The sequence below is a fragment of the Ambystoma mexicanum genome, chromosome 11 (genome assembly GCF_040938575.1).
Source record: "Ambystoma mexicanum isolate Mex_15411 chromosome 11, UKY_AmexF1_1, whole genome shotgun sequence".
In the NCBI taxonomy this organism is placed as follows: Eukaryota; Metazoa; Chordata; class Amphibia; order Caudata; family Ambystomatidae; genus Ambystoma; species Ambystoma mexicanum.
The window spans coordinates 825,347,991-825,362,249 of NC_090934.1; the positions used below are offsets into that span (position 1 = coordinate 825,347,991).

The following is a 14,259-nucleotide window of genomic DNA, read 5'->3' on the forward strand; positions in this document are numbered from 1 at the left end:
CCCAGAGCACAAAGATGCAGTCAGGTTGAAAAACGAGATACTGAAGAGCAATTTTGTATTTCAGAGTGGGAAAAGCAAATATGACCCCGACGTGATTTGAACACGCAACCTTCTGATCTGGAGTCAGACGCGCTACCATTGCGCCACGAGGTCCTTGTGGCAATCCACCTGGTGTGTCTGATGACAGAATAAAGGTAGGAGACGTACATGCACCTGCAGAGCCTCATTGCTTCTTTAAGTACACTGGCTAGGATAGCTTCCTTCTGTGCATCAGTACACGCTGCAGCCAAACCCTTCCCATGAAGTCTTGATGTTTATGAATTAAATGGCAAGTTTTGAAAAACTAAAGCAAGCGAGAAGAATTGCTTGCAGTTTATTGGATTTTTTGGACGTCAGCAGACGAGACCTGCGAGAGGTAAACAGAAGTTCATAGTTGGTCATGCTGAATTTTTGAGCCAAAATGCATCGTCCCTGGGTGGGCTTGAACCACCAACCTTTCGGTTAACAGCCGAACGCGCTAACCGATTGCGCCACAGAGACTCATGCAGTGCTTACACTGGGGCCTGATTGGTGTGCTGTTTGCTTATGCTTCCCAGGCAACCTGAAAATATTTCTAAAATAGCTCTATTTCCCACAGCAAATCAGGGTATCAAGCACTTCCCTACCTCCCCTAATCCACAAACACAGGGGATTTAGTAGAGGACAGAGCCCATCAACAGTGCACCAAATGTCCTCTGTGTAGGCATAACTTGCTATGAGGAGAAAGCCACAGTTGCGCACTTGTGTTAAAAGGGGACAGTAGGCTGAACCCAGAGAACACGGGAGAAATGACTCAGGTTTACTGAGTGGAACACTCTGTGTCTTTGTGCCAAAAACAGCAGCGTCTTTTCGGTTAACAGCCGAACGCGCTAACCAATTGTGCCACAGAGACTCACTGGCATGTGTGTTCTGCCTTTGGCCTGATTGCATTGCTATTTTTTTCTGATTGGCAGAAAACCTGAACTTTTTTCTGAAAAAGGCATGCCTCTCTTAGCACTGCAGTGCATTAGACTGCTCCCTTGCTTCCCTGAGTCCCCAAATACACAACCACCTTGGGCACAATAGAAGACACATTCCAGCAGATTTAGCAAGAGTGCACCAAGGTTTCTACATGTAGGTACCTTGCTGAGAAGCAAGACCTGCAGTTGCATTCTTCTGTTAAAAGAGGGCAGCAGAGTGCACCAAGAGAACTTGGGGGAAGTAGCTTATGTTAACTACTTGCCATGCTCTTTATAGATCCCTCTGTTTGACTGGGTGAATTCTAATTTCTGGGGTAGAGTACGCAATTTTTGGATCTAGATGCTGTGCGCAACAGGAATGCTATATACTGCACTGTACTGCTACTGAAAAGTTACCAATTTTACAGGATGTTCAGGTAAGCTTTGTTTCAGAAAACAACTTGCTAGAGGCCCTAGGACAGATTACTGGGACAAAGGAAGAGGGTTTGGGGATTAGCACATCTCCTATGAAAGGTACAGTCACGCCCGAGACAACTCTGAGTGCCTCCTCAAATTCTAAGAAATGCGAACTGGGGTCCTACGCCTTTTATTGCCAGTGGATCTTTGTGTTTCAGACAAATGTGCACGCCTCCCAGAGCCCCATGCAATGCACTTAGGGAAATGGGGGAAGGTGATGTGCAACCCTCTCGCTGACAATGTCTCTCTTGTCTATAATGTATCTATGAGAGAGAGAGAAATAGGCAATGCGAGAGTGAAAAAGTAAAATGGAAATGTGTCTACTGAGACCAGTATAAGGGGAAATCCTCACAATCCAGGACCGACAGTTGATTGGGAGGGCGCTTACAGTTTTCTGACACCAGACCGGTACCTAAACTCACAAACCCAAACTGCAAAGTGATGGGCATTGCCACTAGACTGCCGACCCCCTTTCGGGGCTGCAGCATATTTCCTTTAGTCACACCTAGAGTTCCCAGGACAGTGCAGCATTCAGCGATTACACGAAAATATTGACAGCGCTAGGAGGCCATGCAAATGGCAGAGGTATGCTTTACAAAGCCCACGTAGCGTGCACAAAACAGCACATCAGTCAGGCCCACTTGAAGAGATGGTAAAGAGGAAATACTTCTGCTGCATCCAGTAAAACATAGAGATTGGCCTGCTTTAAAGGTTGACCATGTCCTTCATGGGTGTCTGTCAATATGATACTTCCCTGCTGCAAAGCTTACATTCCAAACGCCAGAACAACTAGGCCCAGAGCACAAAGATGCAGTCAGGTTGAAATAACGAGATACTGAAGAGCAATTTTATATTTCAGAGCGGGAAAAGCAAATATGCCCCCGACGTGATTTGAACACGAAACCTTCTGATCTGGAGTCAGACGCGCTACCATTGCGCCACGAGGTCCTTGCGGCAGTTCACCTGGTGTGTCTGATGACAGAATAAAGGTAGGAGACGTACATGCACCTGCAGAGCCTCATTGCTTCTTTAAGTAGACTGGCTAGGATAGCTTCCTTCTGTGCATCAGTACACGCTGCAGCCAAACCCTTCCCATGAAGTCTTGATGTTTATGAATTGAATGGCAAGTTTTGAAAAACTAAAGCAAGCGAGAAGAATTGCTTACAGTTTATTGGATTTTTTGGACGTCAGCAGACGAGACCTGCGAGAGGTAAACAGAAGTCCATAGTTGGTCACGCTGAATTTTTGAGCCAAAATGCACCGTCCCTGGGTGGGCTTGAACCACCAACCTTTCGGTTAACAGCCGAACGCGCTAACCGATTGCGCCACAGAGACTCATGCAGTGCTTACACTGGGGCCTGATTGGTGTGCTGTTTGCTTATGCTCCCCAGGCAACCTGAAAATATTTCTAAAATAGCTCTATTTCCCACAGCAAATCAGGGTATCAAGCACTTCCCTACCTCCCGTAATCCACAAACACAGGGGATTTAGTAGAGGACAGAGCCCATCAACAGTGCACCAAATGCCCTCTGTGTAGGCATAACTTGCTATGAGGAGAAAGCCACAGTTGCGCACTTGTGTTAAAAGGGGACAGTAGGCTGAACCCAGAGAACACGGGAGAAATGACTCAGGTTTACTGAGTGGAACACTCTGTGTCTTTGTGCCCAAAACAGCAGCGTCTTTTCGGTTAACAGCCGAACGCGCTAACCAATTGCGCCACAGAGACTCACTGGCATGTGTGTTCTGCCTTTGGCCTGATTGCATTGCTATTTTTTTCTGATTGGCAGAAAACCTGAACTTTTTTCTGAAAAAGGCATGCCTCTCTTAGCACTGCAGTGCATTAGACTGCTCCCTTGCTTCCCTGAGTCCCCAAATACACAACCACCTTGGGCACAATAGAAGACACATTCCAGCAGATTTAGCAAGAGTGCACCAAGGATTCTATATTTAGGTACCTTGCTGAGAAGCAAGACCTGGAGTTGCATTCTTCTGTTAAAAGAGGGCAGCAGAGTGCACCAAGAGAACTTGGGGGAAGTAGCTTATGTTAACTACTTGCCATGCTCTTTATAGATCCCTCTGTTTGACTGGGTGAATTCTAATTTCTGGGGTAGAGTAAGCAATTTTTGGATCTAGATGCTGTGCGCAACAGGAATGCTATATACTGCACTGTACTGCTCCTGAAAAGTTACCAATTTTACAGGATGTTCAGGTAAGCTTTGTTTCAGAAAACAACTTGCTAGAGGCACTAAGACAGATTACTGGGACAAAGGAAGAGGGTTTGGGGATTAGCACATCTCCTATGAAAGGTACAGTCACGCCCGAGACAACTCTGAGTGTCACCTCAAATTCTAAGAAATGCAAACTAGGGACCTACGCTTTTTATTGCCAGTGGATCTTTGTGTTTCAGACAAACGTGCACGCCTCCCAGAGCCCCTTGCAATGCACTTAGGGAAAGGGGGGAAGGTGCTGTGAAGCCCTCTCGCTGACAATGTCTCTCTTATCTATAATGTAACTATGAGAGAGAGAGAAATAGGCAATGCGAGAGTGAAAAAGTAAAATGGAAATGTGTCTACTGAGACCAGTATAAGGGGAAATCCTCACAATCCAGGACCGACAGTTGATTGGGAGGGCGCTTACAGGTTTCCGACACCAGACCGGTACCTGAACTCACAAACCCAAACTGCAAAGTGATGCCCATTGCCACTAGACTGCCGACCCCCTTTCGGGGCCCCAGCATATATCCTTTAGTCACACCTAGAGTTCCCAGGACAGTGCAGCATTCAGCGATTACACGAAAATATTGAAAGCGCTAGGAGGCCATGCAAATGGCAGAGGTATGCTTTACAAAGCCCACGTAGCGTGCACAAAACAGCACATCAGTCAGGCCCACTTGAAGAGATGGTAAAGAGGAAATACTTCTGCTGCATCCAGTAAAACATAGAGATTGGCCTGCTTTAAAGGTTGACCATGTCCTTCATGGGAGTCTGTCAATATGATACTTCCCTGCTGCAAAGCTTACATTCGAAACGCCAGAACAACTAGGCCCAGAGCACAAAGATGCAGTCAGGTTGAAATAACGAGATACTGAAGAGCAATTTTGTATTTCAGAGTGGGAAAAGCAAATATGACCCCGACGTGATTTGAACACGCAACCTTCTGATCTGGAGTCAGACGCGCTACCATTGCGCCACGAGGTCCTTGTGGCAATCCACCTGGTGTGTCTGATGACAGAATAAAGGTAGGAGACGTACATGCACCTGCAGAGCCTCATTGCTTCTTTAAGTAGACTGGCTAGGATAGCTTCCTTCTGTGCATCAGCACACGCTGCAGCCAAACCCTTCCCATGAAGTCTTGATGTTTATCAATTGAATGGCAAGTTTTGAAAAACTAAAGCAAGCGAGAAGAATTGCTTGCAGTTTATTGGATTTTTTGGACGTCAGCAGACGAGACCTGCGAGAGGTAAACAGAAGTCCATAGTTGGTCACGCTGAATTTTTGAGCCAAAATGCACCGTCCCTGGGTGGGCTTGAACCACTAACCTTTCGGTTAACAGCCGAACGCGCTAACCGATTGCGCCACAGAGACTCATGCAGTGCTGACACTGGGGCCTGATTGGTGTGCTGTTTGCTTATGCTTCCCAGGCAACCTGAAAATATTTCTAAAATAGCTCTATTTCCCACAGCAAATCAGGGTATCAAGCACTTCCCTACCTCCCCTAATCCACAAACACAGGGGATTTAGTAGAGGACAGAGCTCATCAACAGTGCACCAAATGTCCTCTGTATAGGCATAACTTGCTATGAGGAGAAAGCCACAGTTGCGCACTTGTGTTAAAAGGGGACAGTAGGCTGAACCCAGAGAACACGGGAGAAATGACTCAGGTTTACTGAGTGGAACACTCTGTGTAATTGTGCCAAAAACAGCAGCATCTTTTCGGTTAACAGCCGAACGCGCTAACCAATTGCGCCACAGAGACTCACTGGCATGTGTGTTCTGCCTTTGGCCTGATTGCATTGCTATTTTTTTCTGATTGGCAGAAAACCTGAACTTTTTTCTGAAAAAGGCATGCCTCTCTTAGCACTGCAGTGCATTAGACTGCTCCCTTGCTTCCCTGAGTCCCCAAATACACAACCACCTTGGGCACAATAGAAGACACATTCCAGCAGATTTAGCAAGAGTGCACCAAGGATTCTATATGTAGGTACCTTGCTGAGAAGCAAGACCTGCAGTTGCATTCTTCTGTTAAAAGAGGGCAGCAGAGTGCACCAAGAGAACTTGGGGGAAGTAGCTTATGTTAACTACTTGCCATGCTCTTTATAGACCCCTCTGTTTGACTGGGTGAATTCTAATTTCTGGGGTAGAGTAAGCAATTTTTGGATCTAGATGCTGTGTGCAACAGGAATGCTATATACTGCACTGTACTGCTACTGAAAAGTTACCAATTTTACAGGATGTTCAGGTAAGCTTTGTTTCAGAAAACAACTTGCTAGAGGCACTAAGACAGATTACTGGGACAAAGGAAGAGTGTTTGGGGATTAGCACATCTCCTATGAAAGGTACAGTCACGCCGGAGACAACTCTGAGTGTCACCTCAAATTCTAAGAAATGCAAACTAGGGACCTACGCTTTTTATTGCTAGGGGATCTTTGTGTTTCAGACAAATGTGCACGCCTCCCAGAGCCCCTTGCAATGCACTTAGGGAAAGGGGGGAAGGTGCTGTGAAGCCCTCTCGCTGACAATGTCTCTCTTGTCTATAATGTATCTATGAGAGAGAGAGAAATAGGCAATGCGAGAGTGAAAAAGTAAAATGGAAATGTGTCTACTGAGACCAGTATAAGGGGAAATCCTCACAATCCAGGACCGACAGTTGATTGGGAGGGCGCTTACAGGTTTCCGACACCAGACCGGTACCTGAACTCACAAACCCAAACTGCAAAGTGATGGGCATTGCCACTAGACTGCTGACCGCCTTTCGGGCCTCAGCATATATCCTTTAGTCACACCTAGAGTTCCCAGGACAGTGCAGCATTCAGCGATTACACGAAAATATTGACAGCGCTAGGAGGCCATGCAAATGGCAGAGGTATGCTTTACAAAGCCCACGTAGCGTGCACAAAACAGCACATCAGTCAGGCCCACTTGAAGAGATGGTAAAGAGGAAATACTTCTGCTGCATCCAGTAAAACATAGAGATTGGCCTGCTTTAAAGGTTGACCATGTACTTCATGGGTGTCTGTCAATATGATACTTCCCTGCTGCAAAGCTTACATTGGAAACGCCAGAACAACTAGGCCCAGAGCACAAAGATGCAGTCAGGTTGAAATAACGAGATACTGAAGAGCAATTTTGTATTTCAGAGTGGGAAAAGCAAATATGACCCCGACGTGATTTGAACACGCAACCTTCTGATCTGGAGTCAGACGCGCTACCATTGCGCCACGAGGTCCTTGTGGCAGTCCACCTGGGTAGTCTGATGACAGAATAAAGGTAGGAGACGTACATGGACCTGCAGAGCCTCATTGCTTCTTTAAGTAGACTGGCTAGGATAGCTTCCTTCTGTGCATCAGTACACGCTGCAGCCAAACCCTTCCCATGAAGTCTTGATGTTTATGAATTGAATGGCAAGTTTTGAAAAACTAAAGCAAGCGAGAAGAATTGCTTGCAGTTTATTGGATTTTTTGGACGTCAGCAGACGAGACCTGCGAGAGGTAAACAAAAGTTCTTAGTTGGTCATGCTGAATTTTTGAGCCAAAATGCATCGTCCCTGGGTGGGCTTGAACCACCAACCTTTACAGCCGAACGCGCTAACCGATTGCGCCACAGAGACTCAAGCAGTGCTTACACTGGGGCCTGATTGGTGTGCTGTTTGCTTATGCTCCCCAGGCAACCTGAAAATATTTCTAAAATAGCTCTATTTCCCACAGCAAATCAGGGTATCAAGCACTTCCCTACCTCCCGTAATCCACAAACACAGGGGATTTAGTAGAGGACAGAGCCCATCAACAGTGCACCAAATGCCCTCTGTGTAGGCATAACTTGCTATGAGGAGAAAGCCACAGTTGCGCACTTGTGTTAAAAGGGGACAGTAGGCTGAACCCAGAGAACACGGGAGAAATGACTCAGGTTTACTGAGTGGAACACTCTGTGTCTTTGTGCCCAAAACAGCAGCGTCTTTTCGGTTAACAGCCGAACGCGCTAACCAATTGCGCCACAGAGACTCACTGGCATGTGTGTTCTGCCTTTGGCCTGATTGCATTGCTATTTTTTTCTGATTGGCAGAAAACCTGATTTTTTTTCTGAAAAAGGCATGCCTCTCTTAGCACTGCAGTGCATTAGACTGCTCCCTTGCTTCCCTGAGTCCCCAAATACACAACCACCTTGGGCACAATAGAAGACACATTCCAGCAGATTTAGCAAGAGTGCACCAAGGTTTCTATATGTAGGTACCTTGCTGAGAAGCAAGACCTGCAGTTGCATTCTTCTGTTAAAAGAGGGCAGCAGAGTGCACCAAGAGAACTTCGGGGAAGTAGCTTATGTTAACTACTTGCCATGCTCTTTATAGATCCCTCTGTTTGACTGGGTGAATTCTAATTTCTGGGGTAGAGTAAGCAATTATTGGATCTAGATGCTGTGCGCAACAGGAATGCTATATACTGCACTGTACTGCTACTGAAAAGTTACCAATTTTACAGGATGTTCAGGTAAGCTTTGTTTCAGAAAACAACTTGCTAGAGGCACTAAGACAGATTACTGGGACAAAGGAAGAGGGTTTGGGGATTAGCACATCTCCTATGAAAGGTACAGTCACGCCCGAGACAACTCTGAGTGTCACCTCAAATTCTAAGAAATGCAAACTAGGGACCTACGCTTTTTATTGCCAGTGGATCTTTGTGTTTCAGACAAATGTGCACGCCTCCCAGAGCCACTTGCAATGCACTTAGGGAAAGGGGGGAAGGTGCTGTGAAGCCCTCTCGCTGACAGAGTCTCTCTTGTCTATAATGTAACTATGAGAGAGAGAGAAATAGGCAATGCGAGAGTGAAAAAGTAAAATGGAAATGTGTCTACTGAGACCAGTATAAGGGGAAATCCTCACAATCCAGGACCGACAGTTGATTGGGAGGGCGCTTACAGGTTTCCGACACCAGACCGGTACCTGAACTCACAAACCCAAACTGCAAAGTGATGCCCATTGCCACTAGACTGCCGACCCCCTTTCGGGGCCCCAGCATATATCCTTTAGTCACACCTAGAGTTCCCAGGACAGTGCAGCATTCAGCGATTACACGAAAATATTGAAAGCGCTAGGAGGCCATGCAAATGGCAGAGGTATGCTTTACAAAGCCCACGTAGCGTGCACAAAACAGCACATCAGTCAGGCCCACTTGAAGAGATGGTAAAGAGGAAATACTTCTGCTGCATCCAGTAAAACATAGAGATTGGCCTGCTTTAAAGGTTGACCATGTCCTTCATGGGTGTCTGTCAATATGATACTTCCCTGCTGCAAAGCTTACATTCGAAACGCCAGAACAACTAGGCCCAGAGCACAAAGATGCAGTCAGGTTGAAATAACGAGATACTGAAGAGCAATTTTGTATTTCAGAGTGGGAAAAGCAAATATGACCCCGACGTGATTTGAACACGCAACCTTCTGATCTGGAGTCAGACGCGCTACCATTGCGCCACGAGGTCCTTGTGGCAATCCACCTGGTGTGTCTGATGACAGAATAAAGGTAGGAGACGTACATGCACCTGCAGAGCCTCATTGCTTCTTTAAGTAGACTGGCTAGGATAGCTTCCTTCTGTGCATCAGTACACGCTGCAGCCAAACCCTTCCCATGAAGTCTTGATGTTTATGAATTGAATGGCAAGTTTTGAAAAACTAAAGCAAGCGAGAAGAATTGCTTGCAGTTTATTGGATTTTTTGGACGTCAGCAGACGAGACCTGCGAGAGGTAAACAGAAGTCCATAGTTGGTCACGCTGAATTTTTGAGCCAAAATGCACCGTCCCTGGGTGGGCTTGAACCACCAACCTTTCGGTTAACAGCCGAACGCGCTAACCGATTGCGCCACAGAGACTCATGCAGTTCTTACACAGGGGCCTGATTGGTGTGCTGTTTGCTTATGCTTCCCAGGCAACCTGAAAATATTTCTAAAATAGCTCTATTTCCCACAGCAAATCAGGGTATCAAGCACTTCCCTACCTCCCCTAATCCACAAACACAGGGGATTTAGTAGAGGACAGAGCTCATCAACAGTGCACCAAATGTCCTCTGTATAGGCATAACTTGCTATGAGGAGAAAGCCACAGTTGTGCACTTGTGTTAAAAGGGGACAGTAGGCTGAACCCAGAGAACACGGGAGAAATGACTCAGGTTTACTGAGTGGAACACTCTGTGTAATTGTGCCAAAAACAGCAGCATCTTTTCGGTTAACAGCCGAACGCGCTAACCAATTGCGCCACAGAGACTCACTGGCATGTGTGTTCTGCCTTTGGCCTGATTGCATTGCAATTTTTTTCTGATTGGCAGAAAACCTGAACTTTTTTCTGAAAAAGGCATGCCTCTCTTAGCACTGCAGTGCATTAGACTGCTCCCTTGCTTCCCTGAGTCTCCAAATACACAACCACCTTGGGCACAATAGAAGACACATTCCAGCAGATTTAGCAAGAGTGCACCAAGGATTCTATATGTAGGTACCTTGCTGAGAAGCAAGACCTGCAGTTGCATTCTTCTGTTAAAAGAGGGCAGCAGAGTGCACCAAGAGAACTTGGGGGAAGTAGCTTATGTTAACTACTTGCCATGCTCTTTATAGACCCCTCTGTTTGACTGGGTGAATTCTAATTTCTGGGGTAGAGTAAGCAATTTTTGGATCTAGATGCTGTGTGCAACAGGAATGCTATATACTGCACTGTACTGCTACTGAAAAGTTACCAATTTTACAGGATGTTCAGGTAAGCTTTGTTTCAGAAAACAACTTGCTAGAGGCACTAAGACAGATTACTGGGACAAAGGAAGAGTGTTTGGGGATTAGCACATCTCCTATGAAAGGTACAGTCACGCCCGAGACAACTCTGAGTGTCACCTCAAATTCTAAGAAATGCAAACTAGGGACCTACGCTTTTTATTGCTAGGGGATCTTTGTGTTTCAGACAAATGTGCACGCCTCCCAGAGCCCCTTGCAATGCACTTAGGGAAAGGGGGGAAGGTGCTGTGAAGCCCTCTCGCTGACAATGTCTTTCTTGTCTATAATGTATCTATGAGAGAGAGAGAAATAGGCAATGCGAGAGTGAAAAAGTAAAATGGAAATGTGTCTACTGAGACCAGTATAAGGGGAAATCCTCACAATCCAGGACCGACAGTTGATTGGGAGGGCGCTTACAGGTTTCCGACACCAGACCGGTACCTGAACTCACAAACCCAAACTGCAAAGTGATGGGCATTGCCACTAGACTGCCGACCGCCTTTCGGGCCTCAGCATATATCCTTTAGTCACACCTAGAGTTCCCAGGACAGTGCAGCATTCAGCGATTACACGAAAATATTGACAGCGCTAGGAGGCCATGCAAATGGCAGAGGTATGCTTTACAAAGCCCACGTAGCGTGCACAAAACAGCACATCAGTCAGGCCCACTTGAAGAGATGGTAAAGAGGAAATACTTCTGCTGCATCCAGTAAAACATAGAGATTGGCCTGCTTTAAAGGTTGACCATGTACTTCATGGGTGTCTGTCAATATGATACTTCCCTGCTGCAAAGTTTACATTCGAAATGCCAGAACAACTAGGCGCAGAGCACAAAGATGCAGTCAGGTTGAAATAACGAGATACTGAAGAGCAATTTTGTATTTCAGAGTGGGAAAAGCAAATATGACCCCGACGTGATTTGAACACGCAACCTTCTGATCTGGAGTCAGACGCGCTACCATTGCGCCACGAGGTCCTTGTGGCAGTCCACCTGGGTAGTCTGATGACAGAATAAAGGTAGGAGACGTACATGGACCTGCAGAGCCTCATTGCTTCTTTAGGTAGACTGGCTAGGATAGCTTCCTTCTGTGCATCAGTACACGCTGCAGCCAAACCCTTCCCATGAAGTCTTGATGTTTATGAATTGAATGGCAAGTTTTGAAAAACTAAAGCAAGCGAGAAGAATTGCTTGCAGTTTATTGGATTTTTTGGACGTCAGCAGACGAGACCTGCGAGAGGTAAACAGAAGTTCATAGTTGGTCATGCTGAATTTTTGAGCCAAAATGCATCGTCCCTGGGTGGGCTTGAACCACTAACCTTTCGGTTAACAGCCAAACGCGCTAACTGATTGCGCCACAGAGACTCATGCAGTGCTTACACTGGGGCCTGATTGGTGTGCTGTTTGCTTATGCTTCCCAGGCAACCTGAAAATATTTCTAAAATAGCTCTATTTCCCACAGCAAATCAGGGTATCAAGCACTTCCCTACCTCCCCTAATCCACAAACACAGGGGATTTAGTAGAGGACAGAGCCCATCAACAGTGCACCAAATGTCCTCTGTGTAGGCATAACTTGCTATGAGGAGAAAGCCACAGTTGCGCACTTGTGTTAAAAGGGGACAGTAGGCTGAACCCAGAGAACACGGGAGAAATGACTCAGGTTTACTGAGTGGAACACTCTGTGTAATTGTGCCAAAAACAGCAGCATCTTTTCGGTTAACAGCCGAACGCGCTAACCAATTGCGCCACAGAGACTCACTGGCATGTGTGTTCTGCCTTTGGCCTGATTGCATTGCTATTTTTTTCTGATTGGCAGAAAACCTGAACTTTTTTCTGAAAAAGGCATGCCTCTCTTAGCACTGCAGTGCATTAGACTGCTCCCTTGCTTCCCTGAGTCCCCAAATACACAACCACCTTGGGCACAATAGAAGACACATTCCAGCAGATTTAGCAAGAGTGCACCAAGGATTCTATATTTAGGTACCTTGCTGAGAAGCAAGACCTGCAGTTGCATTCTTCTGTTAAAAGAGGGCAGCAGAGTGCACCAAGAGAACTTGGGGGAAGTAGCTTATGTTAACTACTTGCCATGCTCTTTATAGATCCCTCTGTTTGACTGGGTGAATTCTAATTTCTGGGGTAGAGTAAGCAATTTTTGGATCTAGATGCTGTGCGCAACAGGAATGCTATATACTGCACTGTACTGCTCCTGAAAAGTTACCAATTTTACAGGATGTTCAGGTAAGCTTTGTTTCAGAAAACAACTTGCTAGAGGCACTAAGACAGATTACTGGGACAAAGGAAGAGGGTTTGGGGATTAGCACATCTCCTATGAAAGGTACAGTCACGCCCGAGACAACTCTGAGTGTCACCTCAAATTCTAAGAAATGCGAACTAGGGACCTACGCTTTTTATTGCCAGTGGATCTTTGTGTTTCAGACAAACGTGCACGCCTCCCAGAGCCCCTTGCAATGCACTTAGGGAAAGGGGGGAAGGTGCTGTGAAGCCCTCTCGCTGACAATGTCTCTCTTGTCTATAATGTAACTATGAGAGAGAGAGAAATAGGCAATGCGAGAGTGAAAAAGTAAATGGAAATGTGTCTACTGAGACCAGTATAAGGGGAAATCCTCACAATCCAGGACCGACAGTTGATTGGGAGGGCGCTTACAGGTTTCCGACACCAGACCGGTACCTGAACTCACAAACCCAAACTGCAAAGTGATGCCCATTGCCACTAGACTGCCGACCCCCTTTCGGGGCCCCAGCATATATCCTTTAGTCACACCTAGAGTTCCCAGGACAGTGCAGCATTCAGCGATTACACGAAAATATTGAAAGCGCTAGGAGGCCATGCAAATGGCAGAGGTATGCTTTACAAAGCCCACGTAGCGTGCACAAAACAGCACATCAGTCAGGCCCACTTGAAGAGATGGTAAAGAGGAAATACTTCTGCTGCATCCAGTAAAACATAGAGATTGGCCTGCTTTAAAGGTTGACCATGTCCTTCATGGGTGTCTGTCAATATGATACTTCCCTGCTGCAAAGCTTACATTCGAAACGCCAGAACAACTAGGCCCAGAGCACAAAGATGCAGTCAGGTTGAAATAACGAGATACTGAAGAGCAATTTTGTATTTCAGAGTGGGAAAAGCAAATATGACCCCGACGTGATTTGAACACGCAACCTTCTGATCTGGAGTCAGACGCGCTACCATTGCGCCACGAGGTCCTTGTGGCAATCCACCTGGTGTGTCTGATGACAGAATAAAGGTAGGAGACGTACATGCACCTGCAGAGCCTCATTGCTTCTTTAAGTAGACTGGCTAGGATAGCTTCCTTCTGTGCATCAGTACACGCTGCAGCCAAACCCTTCCCATGAAGTCTTGATGTTTATCAATTGAATGGCAAGTTTTGAAAAACTAAAGCAAGCGAGAAGAATTGCTTGCAGTTTATTGGATTTTTTGGACGTCAGCAGACGAGACCTGCGAGAGGTAAACAGAAGTCCATAGTTGGTCACGCTGAATTTTTGAGCCAAAATGCACCGTCCCTGGGTGGGCTTGAACCACCAACCTTTCGGTTAACAGCCGAACGCGCTAACCGATTGCGCCACAGAGACTCATGCAGTGCTGACACTGTGGCCTGATTGGTTTGCTGTTTGCTTATGCTTCCCAGGCAACCTGAAAATATTTCTAAAATAGCTCTATTTCCCACAGCAAATCAGGGTATCAAGCACTTCCCTACCTCCCCTAATCCACAAACACAGGGGATTTAGTAGAGGACAGAGCTCATCAACAGTGCACCAAATGTCCTCTGTATAGGCATAACTTGCTATGAGGAGAAAGCCACAGTT

The 14,259-nt window shown here is 46.3% G+C and overlaps 12 non-coding genes across 12 annotated transcripts; all 12 read right to left on the reverse strand.

Moving 5' to 3' along the window:
• Positions 1-81: 81 nt before the first annotated feature.
• On the reverse strand, positions 82-153 carry TRNAW-CCA (transfer RNA tryptophan (anticodon CCA)). Its single transcript has one exon. It is a non-coding gene; the product is annotated as a tRNA-Trp (tRNA).
• A 313-nt stretch (positions 154-466) lies between these two features.
• Positions 467-540, reverse strand: TRNAN-GUU (transfer RNA asparagine (anticodon GUU)). Its single transcript has one exon. It is a non-coding gene; the product is annotated as a tRNA-Asn (tRNA).
• A 1,790-nt stretch (positions 541-2,330) lies between these two features.
• On the reverse strand, positions 2,331-2,402 carry TRNAW-CCA (transfer RNA tryptophan (anticodon CCA)). The gene has a single exon. It is a non-coding gene; the product is annotated as a tRNA-Trp (tRNA).
• Positions 2,403-2,715: 313 nt separating this feature from the next.
• TRNAN-GUU (transfer RNA asparagine (anticodon GUU)) lies at positions 2,716-2,789 on the reverse strand. The gene has a single exon. It is a non-coding gene; the product is annotated as a tRNA-Asn (tRNA).
• A 1,790-nt stretch (positions 2,790-4,579) lies between these two features.
• On the reverse strand, positions 4,580-4,651 carry TRNAW-CCA (transfer RNA tryptophan (anticodon CCA)). The gene has a single exon. It is a non-coding gene; the product is annotated as a tRNA-Trp (tRNA).
• A 313-nt stretch (positions 4,652-4,964) lies between these two features.
• Positions 4,965-5,038, reverse strand: TRNAN-GUU (transfer RNA asparagine (anticodon GUU)). The gene has a single exon. It is a non-coding gene; the product is annotated as a tRNA-Asn (tRNA).
• Positions 5,039-6,827: 1,789 nt separating this feature from the next.
• On the reverse strand, positions 6,828-6,899 carry TRNAW-CCA (transfer RNA tryptophan (anticodon CCA)). The gene has a single exon. It is a non-coding gene; the product is annotated as a tRNA-Trp (tRNA).
• A 2,171-nt stretch (positions 6,900-9,070) lies between these two features.
• Positions 9,071-9,142, reverse strand: TRNAW-CCA (transfer RNA tryptophan (anticodon CCA)). The gene has a single exon. It is a non-coding gene; the product is annotated as a tRNA-Trp (tRNA).
• Positions 9,143-9,455: 313 nt separating this feature from the next.
• Positions 9,456-9,529, reverse strand: TRNAN-GUU (transfer RNA asparagine (anticodon GUU)). Its single transcript has one exon. It is a non-coding gene; the product is annotated as a tRNA-Asn (tRNA).
• A 1,789-nt stretch (positions 9,530-11,318) lies between these two features.
• Positions 11,319-11,390, reverse strand: TRNAW-CCA (transfer RNA tryptophan (anticodon CCA)). The gene has a single exon. It is a non-coding gene; the product is annotated as a tRNA-Trp (tRNA).
• A 2,176-nt stretch (positions 11,391-13,566) lies between these two features.
• On the reverse strand, positions 13,567-13,638 carry TRNAW-CCA (transfer RNA tryptophan (anticodon CCA)). Its single transcript has one exon. It is a non-coding gene; the product is annotated as a tRNA-Trp (tRNA).
• Positions 13,639-13,951: 313 nt separating this feature from the next.
• On the reverse strand, positions 13,952-14,025 carry TRNAN-GUU (transfer RNA asparagine (anticodon GUU)). The gene has a single exon. It is a non-coding gene; the product is annotated as a tRNA-Asn (tRNA).
• Between the last annotated feature and the right edge of the window lie 234 nt (positions 14,026-14,259).